Raw genomic sequence first — 9,783 nt, forward strand, 5'->3', positions numbered from 1 at the left:
CCCTCGTCAGACAGGTAATATAGCGTCAGAGCTACCTTTTTCAGGACACCGACAGGTGTTCTCATGTTGGTCGTATTGCCCTCGATCTAGGGTCGGAGTTCTTCGCTTAACGCCATAAGAGCGTCTTTGGTCATCCGAAAGTTTTCCACCCAAGCGCTGTCATCAGTTTCTCCCCTCTCGAAATTGTCCCACCACTGACTGGTTCTGCCAGGTCTTGTCCAAATCCGCCTCAGTCGCCTGCGACGGACTGGGGCATCTAAAATTTCCAATAAATAACTGTACAAACATCTCTGTTCTGCAATAACACTCGTATTAATTTGGTACAATTGTTTAAACGACTCTTGTACGTATACAAGAGCTACTAGAGCAGTTTGAAGATCTGTGGGATCGGACATATAGTCAGACATGTTTGTTTACTTTTACAGGCTCGTGCATGGGTGTGACATAATATATAGGGTTCGGCGTCACGCGCAGACATTATAATTTGACAGTTTAGACGGAGACGCAACCCGGGTCGTCTTCAAAACTCTACACTCTGGAAAGAGTCTTCAGATTTTTGCGTCTTCAAGCCCCGATGGCGGGGTCACCGTGTAAACGAAAAGGCACTTATGATAAAATATTTTGTCGTCTTCCTTTGCAATCGTTCTTGTATAAACGGCCCCTGAGATTAGAACTCTGAGTTAGAAGTAATCATGCTTTCCTTTTAATGCTATAACTTGCATAGGATTTAGACTTGTCTTGAAAGTGTTGTGAATCAGAATCCTTCTGTAAATGTATGTACTGTGTGTTTCTTATGGTCATTTGTGATTTTATTGTGTATCCCTTGTGTCTGTAGTTTGTAGACTGTGTATCCTTGAATTCAATAGGAGCCTATCCAGGTGTGAAAACATAGGCCTCTGAGAGACATCACAGAACAAAGGGTGATCTGACCTGATGAAGGCCACCTCCTCATCTTCCCTTTCTATTGCATATTCAAACTGGGTTGGACCTAGAGGTCACTCCTTCTTTTGTTTGTAACATAAAGTTAGTATCAACCTCTGTGTAGTTAGAGATACTGGTGGAACTTTTGGGTGAAGCTGTCTCTCTCCCTTGACGCGCCTCGTTGACAAGAATAAACCTGTTTCTTGATTGACCTTCATCTTGACTGAGTTTCCAGCTAACTTTGGTACTAGAAAATTACCAACACTACTTATCCTGAGACCAGGAATGCACACAGCTGCAGGGGCCGGGGACACGAGACGCCAAGATAGCAGAGGACACGAAGGAACGCCACGGCCTAGGGCTCATGCTGGTGCGGCGGGGACCCCCGGTTGATCACTAGACTGGGTGCGAGATTTTGTCTACGCCCGGTAGGCCACCGACGAGAGGCCGCGATCAGGGTCCCCGGCTGCTGAACCAGATGGTCGAGCGCTCATCACGTTTCCGGGTTACAGACTTCATCTGTGGCCGGCCTAATGACTGGCGGTTGGAGGCTACCCGTCTGTGGCCGGCCTAATGACTGGTGGTTGGAGGCTACCCCTGCCCTCTCTGCTTGCTGTCTGCCTGTCTGACTGCTATCGTTTTGTGCTGTTGCTTCTGCTGGGGGATGGTACTCCTGCTTGCCTGCCCTGCCCGCTGCTACTGCTAGGCCCACTGTTGCTGTTTGGATGTTGGTCCATCGCCTGCGACCTCGCTGTTCCTCTGTTCTGGGTGCAGTGGCCAGTAGGAGCGTAACGCTATGACTGCTGGCGGTATGGATTGCTTGGACTTTTATTGGACGAGACTGTTTTAAGTTAATTCTGTGACTGCTGGACTGCTGAGATGAAGTGATTAGCTTATGGATGTTTTACTATTATTCCTGACTGTAACGTAAATTATTTAATAAAAGATACTACTAAAGTAAGAGTATAATCCTTGTCCTTGGAGTCATTCGTCTGCCCACCACATTCCCTGCATATTGTTAAATGTTTTGCCTGGTCACGGGCAACCCAAACCGGTAGACCGGCGTGACGTCAGCTTTGGAAAGCCTTCTGGAGAAGTTCCCAGTCATGGACACCAGGCAGTGTTCCCTCCCAGCAGTCCTGAAGGATGTGATGGGTTATATCTCCTCCTCCCTCAGTGATCTTCTTTCCAACCTGGGGAAAGGAGGGTTTGCAGCATCATGGAAGGCCTACTAGCTGGAGCTGGCCTTCGAGGAGATGTTGTACGGGCATCCTCTGAGCCTTTTCGACCACCACTACAGTCCCTCCCTCGGGACCTGTAACAGTGCCTCAGTTGGAGACAGACCTCCCCCGTTGAACACGTGGACGGGAAACAACCAGCTCATCTACCGGGAAGGAGGCAGCGCCTTCTGAGGTTGGTGCCGCCATGCTTAAAGGTTATACTGTCAGACCTTTACAACACCCCTGCTGTGCCCTTTTACATTGTCACGTCCAAGATGAGACGAGAGGAAATATGTTCGTCAACGACCTTTTTTTTCATGACTAAGACGAGACGATGACGAGACGGCGGTAATGTCCGGAAACACTGACTAAGACTATCTTAAGATGCATTATTGTTGACGAAAATGACGTTTTGCATGAAATAAAAACTAAGATAAAATCTCCCTTCATGTTCGTCTACAAAATGAGAAGACAGAATATCTAGCTGTTACGTTTTCAAAATATTCCGAATGAGTTCATACGCTTCCTGTAGGCTAGTCTACGTGCTTCTGCTGCAACCCTGTGGCTGCAACACGAAACTACATGGAACAAGAACACTGGAGATTTCTGCCAGAGTTAGCAAGCTAACTACCTAAGCTTTATGCCACAATGCTACATACCCAGAAGTTGAAGCTTCTCTCATACAAATTAACATCCCCCAGAATGTCCATACGAAAATGTTCAGCATGTAATGTCAACTATTCATCTAGTTAGACTGATGATGCAAAGTTTGCTAGCAAGTAAGCTAATATGAAAAGTTCGCTAGCAAGTTAGCTATGGCTAAGATGGAGAGTCTGGGGAATGTGTTGTGTTTGGGCGCATAGCGAGGCGGAGTAAAACATTAATAGTTTGGCCTACGACAGTGTTTCTCAAACTTTTTCAGTTTCAGGACCACTTAACTAACCCTAGCTAAAAAAAAAAAAAAAGATTAGACCTACTTCAACAGTAGCCTATAATTAGTCTACACAATAGGCCTACTCACTGAACCACCTTGCTTATTGTCTTTGCACTTTGCTTATTGTGTCAGAGGATTCATACTGTATGATTTAAACTGGCATATCTTACATAGACAGTGTTGCAGAACTGTTTGGATTTACATACAAGTTATATTGCAAACAACTCATCTATATTATATTTTACCACGTCTGCTCGCGGACCACTTGTGATAGCTTGCGGACCACCAGTGATCCCCGGACCACACTTTGAGAAATACTGGTCTATGAATATGACAGTGGTCCAGTCAAATCTTTTACTGTCTATGGTCAAATCTCAGCCGAGCTATAACTGTAGAGTAGCCCTGTGGACACACAATATTGTTGGAAAATTGAGATCTGTGAAACACTATTTGACTCAAATGGTAATCAGAAATAATTTGTTATAAAAAAAGACTAAAATGTCTTAGAAATATGGCCAGCTCTGCATCAGACTTGATATTCTTCGTTTGAGGAAGACGTCACCATCTCAGGAAGCTCCTCCGATGTCCACTTAATTTGTTTCTTGTTTTAATTTTGGAAATTTGCCTGCCTCTCGTAGGCGTTCATGACTACAACTGACAGCTGTTGACAGTTGGCCTTTGCTTATTTGGCAACCCAAATAATAATAAAAAATATAATAATAAAAAATAATAAAATCTAACTGCTATAAGACATGCTGCACGATGAGGCAGGGTGTCAATAAACGAGGTTAGTAAGGTAGCAGAAGAAACTGCACTTTGACGTGCGCTAGAAAAAGCTTTTATACACTTGAATGAACAGTTACGCTAAACGCCTTTTACTAGCCTCAGCCGGCTCCTACATTAATGTAAGCCACCCATAATGAAATTTAACTACTATAAGACACCCTGCACGATGAGGCAGGGTGTCAATAAACGAGGTAAGTAAGGTAGCAGCTTAAGCAGCAGAAACTGCACTTTTCTGCACAAGGCGATTCCTTATCGTCTGTTGAAAAAGCTTCCTCCCAAGCTATCCACATCCCAGAAAGCCCCACCCCCCGAGGACAGGCAGGAACCTGAAGAGCTTAAAGGCATACTATGCAACATTTTTCAGTTAATTAATGTGTTCCATACCGTTTTGGATGATTAAATGAGTCATTTCAGGTCGAACAAAGGTTTTCTCGGCCGCCCTGGTGGTCTGTAGGGGAAATACCGTACTTGCAATTGCAGGAGCCCTCGGCTCGCACCCACAGGCTCAGAAGTCTCGTGCATCGCGAGATTCGGTCTTGCTTTACGGCGAGAGCTGCTACACGCCCCCAGTGAAAGGCATGCTCGTTGCTAGCGCAGTGGCGATATTTGTGCAGTTATCATGGCGGAACCAGCGAGAAAACAGTGAAAGCCCATGTCGGAGCAGGCAAGAAAGAGGAAAAGGGCTCTGGACAGAGAGAGGAGTCGTACACGGGTGAACATCGGGCAAGCTTTTTCCGAATGGCGAGAGCTAAAAGAAAAAGAAGGCTGCAAGGCTGACGCGGACCTCGCGTTTCTGCTGATGCGATTGTAAGTAACATTAGAATGGTTTCTCTCTCTCTGTGTGCATGTTCATACTTTCACTGTGTTAGTAATTGTTTGTACTGCCGTTTTTTCGACTTTTGTATGATTGTGGTCTGTTGCTGAGTAGCTAAGTAGCTAGCGGGATGTTCGTTTTATTAGTTAGCAAGTTAGTTAGCTTGCTGCCTAAACATTGTTGTTGTGGTAGCATCGCTTGCTATTTGGCAAACTTGCTTCACATGTGAAGTATCTCAAGACTGTGTATTTACTTTACTAAATTCCTTATTTTGCGCAGATTGGGTTTGAATCGCGTTTTGCAATGAGCTGCATAAATCTGAAACCAGTACAAAATGTAGTCGTGTTTGTTAGCCATAAACCTCACGAAGCTAGTAACGTTATGTATAAACTAGCGTTTACTGACGATCCTAGAAGCGTTTTTTGTCTGACTGTGATTTATTTTCAACCACGGAATGCATGGTCCCTCTTCCTTTATCTAAATGAGTCCCCGACCAAAAAAGTGTCATTGTTTGTATTATGACTTTGTATATGAACATTTCTTTCTCTTTGTTGAAGTTATAAGCGATGGCAAGTCACATCAACGCCAAGCAAGGCACACCCTCGACCTCCAGAGCCACCAGTGTCCAGTATCACTGAGGAATCGGATCGTGATCTGTAGGTTTTCTATCCATTGCTTTATTATTTGTGCATTTTACTTATTTGTACCAGTTCTTATGGGCTGTTTGATTCCTCAGCATTGTTGCTGAACCTGGTGTCCAGCCACTGTCTGCAGGGGGAGAAGTAGGAGATTTGGAATCAAGGTAGGCTACAGTTCACTGCTATGAGTCTGTGATTGTCTATGTAGAACTTTTTAGGTGACCAGTGATTTTATTTTTTTGGCCTTATTTATCCTGACTGCAGCATGCACTCTCTGAGCATTGCTGAAGAACACCGCCCAGACTCTCCAGACAAAGAAGATGCCAATGACCTGCGGAACACTGTGTAAGTGTTGTTTAGTAGTGGTTTCATTTTCTGTCAGCGTCTTTTCTCCTATCTAAAATAATTTTCATGTGGTTCCTGAACAGCATTGAGATGGATGACCTCTGGGCCGATCCAAGTGAAATGGGCTTGAAAGATGGAGACAGCTCAGATGAGGATTTTGTCCCTTCTCTTCACCTACGGTATATTTGTATTGTGAATTTATTATTTTCTGGGTGAATTTATCAATATGCTTAGGCATTTGTCAAACACAACACCTTGACCAATGTCCACTCATTATTACTCTTTCTTCAGAATGGTTGGGGGTGAAACAAATGAGCTGGCTAATATAAGTGTGGATGATGTAGTGTATGACTTCGACACACCGGATCCTCCTGGCCAAGACTCTGAATCCACCACAGATCCACACAGAGTATCTTCTGAAGATGACCTGGTTGGCAAAACTGCAAACATTACCTTCAATGAGAATCTTCTGACTCTGGCCAGGCACTTGAGACTGTCACAGCAACAGTGCAGTTATGTTGACAGAGTGCTTGGGGTAGCATGCTCGGGTTCCCCACCATTTCAAGTGACTTTGAAACCTCGGGGGACTGGAGTAATTTTGGAATGGGTAAGATAGTAGATGACACTTCACCCCACCCCCCACACACTTCTTTTGAGTCCCTACCCCCATTTCACACATGGGGACATGGTAGCCAGTAAATGTGTGAAGACTCTTACAAGTCTGCTGGTAGCAAAGTTATGTACTTGTGTGAATTTGCATGTGTTGATTTTGTAAATGTCTATTTTTTATTTTTATATGTGGTGCTACTTTCTTTACATCAGTTATGCCCCTTCGGACACTCCTTGTGGAAGTGGAATTCTCAGCCGACCCTGAGGTTTGGTATGCAGGGTGGTGACTTCATGCTGTCTGCCAGCATTCTCCTGTCTGGCAACAACTACAGGAAAGTAGCCTTGCTGTTCAAGTTTATGGCGATGGGGATGGTCTCAGAGTCAACTTTCTTCAGGATACAAGATGCCTACTGCATCGACCCAGTGCAGGAGTACTGGGACAAAACCAGGGCAGAAGTCTTGGAAAGTCTTCGACAAAAGGACCGCGTTGTTGTCCTAGGTGAGGCCAACTTCTATTACACATAGAATTCTGTCACCGGTTATGATGGAAGGATTTACTCTGGAATCTGAGTTTCTAATACCTGTAATGTTTGTTTTCAACAGGTGATGGCAGAATGGACTCCCCTGGTAAGTTCAAGTGACTTTTGTTGATCGTCATGTTATGTTGTCTTATGGCCTGTATTTAGATTCATAATAAGGATTGACTGCCTACTATGTCTAATTTGTGAAGCTGTCTGAAGTAAACCCTCTTGTAGGAATGGTGTGTATCTCACACTTTGTTAGTAACAGTTGTTTGAGGTTCTGAAACTACTCAATTAGCATCACATTAGACCTTATTCTGTGCACAGCCCATGCAGTTCATCTCTCAATGTCTAGCCATTGTGTCCTGACCGACCAGTAGGTCGGACCACCCTTTTTCTGATGCTATTCATTTGTGTAGTTACAAACATGCTTGACATGTGCAAACTGTGTTTTTAAAAATGCACACATGTATGCTGACATCAGTGCTGTTGTTGCAGGTCATTGTGCACAGTTTTGCACATACACCACCATAGAGCAAGACTCCAGAGACATTGTCCACATCGTCTCTGTTGATAAGCGAGAAACCAACAGGAACTCGGTCATCATGGAGAAGGAGTGCTTTATTCGTACAATGGAAGCTCTCCTTCCAGAGCTTGCCATCAAAGAAGTTGTCACTGATGCCCACCCACAGATCAGTGCATTGTTGAGTGAGTTGTTTTTCCTGTATTATTTGAAGTCGGTTCAAATTGTATGTAGTGTTTTGGGTTGGGATGTAGTTCAACATATATTTTCTTGTGACAGATCCAGAGCGTGGTAAATACAAAGCATGGGGGATCCAACACTAACTGGATATATGGCATGCAGCTAAAAGTCTAAGCAAGAAGCTTCGACGGGTATGATTCAAACTATTTGTACCATTTGTAATAGACACATGTTGTCCACTTGATATTAGGTTGGGATATTAGGTTGGAAGGGTTAGTTTGGCGCTGAATATTGATGATGTATGTGTTACTCTTGTGTGCCAGGTTGGGACTGTAAAAAATCAAACAGATATTCAAGCCTGGATCAAGGACATTGTTAATCACTTTTGGTACTGCAGTAAGCATGCTGTAACTGAGGAGCAGTTCAAGGTATGTCAAGTGAAAATGTATATATTTTGACCAGGTCTCCTCCTTACGCTGGCAGAGATTGCTTGGCTCTGTATGCACTGTATGTAATTTTCCTTTTTTGCAGATGATGTTGGTTGGCGTGCTGCACCACGTACTCTTGGGCAACTGGGTGCTGTCAGCACGAGCCACTGGAGGAAGGCAGCCAGGAGAAGCCATGGATCAAACAAGGTATTTTCAGTAAATGAATGCAGAAGTTGAACTCCCTGTCCAAATCTATGTGTATATGTGAATTGTAAGGTTATCATTACAGGTTCTGCCGCTCACAAGGCATTGGCTGGAGTTGTGCTCGACAAGCGATGGTTGGGCCTGGTGAAAAAGTTCTTGAACTTCAGGTAAGCATCTAGTCATTCATTGCATAGAACGAGTTGTTGCCATTATTCCATCGTAGTCTCTAATTTGGGTATGTTTAGTCATTTCATGTTAGTGTGTTATTCTCATCACCCATTCCTGTCCCACCTTTATAGGACCACATCTGATTTGGAGTCCTTCCAAAATCACATCCTCATATACTCATCAAAGCGGCACGCCTACACACCATTTGTCTACAAGACAAGGACACTACTGGCTGCCATTGACTACAACAAGCACAATCGGCGCCTTCCTGCACGCAACTGGGATGGTCAAAAAATGTATGTTTCTACTGTAATGTTTCTGTTGTGAATGTCTTACATTGTAAACAAATTTGGCTATATTGATTTCAACACATTGCTCTGTTTATTACTTTCTAGCTACAGACGCTCATACAACAAGAAGTCAAAAGAGCTGGAGTGTCTACACCATGAAGGAAAAGAAGCAGTACAGCTACATTCCTGACCTTCAGAGGGCAATTCTGGCAAGGAGGCTGGGAAGTGGCAAAGGCCTTCCCCGCAAGCAGACTTTGAGGCCTGCTGACCCAAGGCGCCTTGGTTTGCTCGCACCGGAACAGCCACCACCTACAGCTGAACTTGTAAGCATACATGTGTCCCGTGGGGACTTGGGCCACAGAGACACAGAGGACCTAGAGGACTGAGCAGATGGATGTTTACGATCCAAAGTATTTGAATTCTGTAAATAGGAAGTTAGGAGGCACTTTTCTCTTGTGGTGAAACATGTACAGATCTTTATTTGTAAATAAACTTTGAAAACAATGTGTGTTGTGCTGGTATGTCAATAAAGCAAAAATGTAAAAAATAGAATAGAACTATGTACAATTAGTTGAAAACTTTACAACAAGCGCTGCACCCTAAAACCAGTGTACTGGCCCCTTGGGTCAGGGAATTTGTCCCTGATGCGACACACACAACAGCTGGGTATCACAACCCTGTTGCCCACACCCAGGCGTCCGTGCTGCCACAGGACAAACTGACGGTAAGCCGTATGCCTGAACTGCCGCTGGTCTACCCCAGGTTCAGGGTTATCCTCCAGGGCAAAGATGTCGTTCCATGCAGCACGAGCCAGCCCCAACACACCCTCATCCAAAATATAATAGTCCATATGGCCCATTCTACTGACACAGTCCTGTGGTGACTGCCGACAGCACTTTCTCTCCAGGTCTGTGTCCATTTCTCTGCAGTTGCCACAGATGCACCAGTGTAGACCAGCTGGGTCAGGGACAAGGACAGGGCTCTCTGGAACGTCCAGGAAATGCATGACGTCAATCATTCCTGGTGACCGTTGCACCATTCTATCCAGAATTCTGTCCTTCTGGATAGGGTCCAGGGAATAAAGTTTGTCCTACAACGCAACAATTAGTTTTATTATGTGACACTAAGAATATCTAAAATCTAATTAGTATCAGTGTTATTACACACCTTTATTTCAGCCTTGCGCCTGTCTTGGAGGTCCT

General features: G+C 44.4%; 2 long non-coding RNA genes across 2 annotated transcripts; both read left to right on the forward strand.

Moving 5' to 3' along the window:
• Positions 1-4,872: 4,872 nt before the first annotated feature.
• LOC143110135 (uncharacterized) lies at positions 4,873-5,658 on the forward strand. The gene is made up of 3 exons (XR_012984072.1): positions 4,873-5,331; positions 5,412-5,477; positions 5,578-5,658. It is a non-coding gene; the product is annotated as an uncharacterized LOC143110135 (long non-coding RNA).
• Positions 5,659-8,051: 2,393 nt separating this feature from the next.
• On the forward strand, positions 8,052-8,564 carry LOC143109444 (uncharacterized). The gene is made up of 3 exons (XR_012983861.1): positions 8,052-8,126; positions 8,209-8,290; positions 8,423-8,564. It is a non-coding gene; the product is annotated as an uncharacterized LOC143109444 (long non-coding RNA).
• Positions 8,565-9,783: the final 1,219 nt, after the last annotated feature.

Source organism: Alosa pseudoharengus, unplaced genomic scaffold (genome assembly GCF_046254945.1).
Source record: "Alosa pseudoharengus isolate Yale_2024_CS ecotype anadromous, Long Island Sound unplaced genomic scaffold, YU_APseudo_1.1 YU_APseudo_1.1_scf_7, whole genome shotgun sequence".
Lineage (NCBI taxonomy): Eukaryota > Metazoa > Chordata > Actinopteri > Clupeiformes > Clupeidae > Alosa > Alosa pseudoharengus.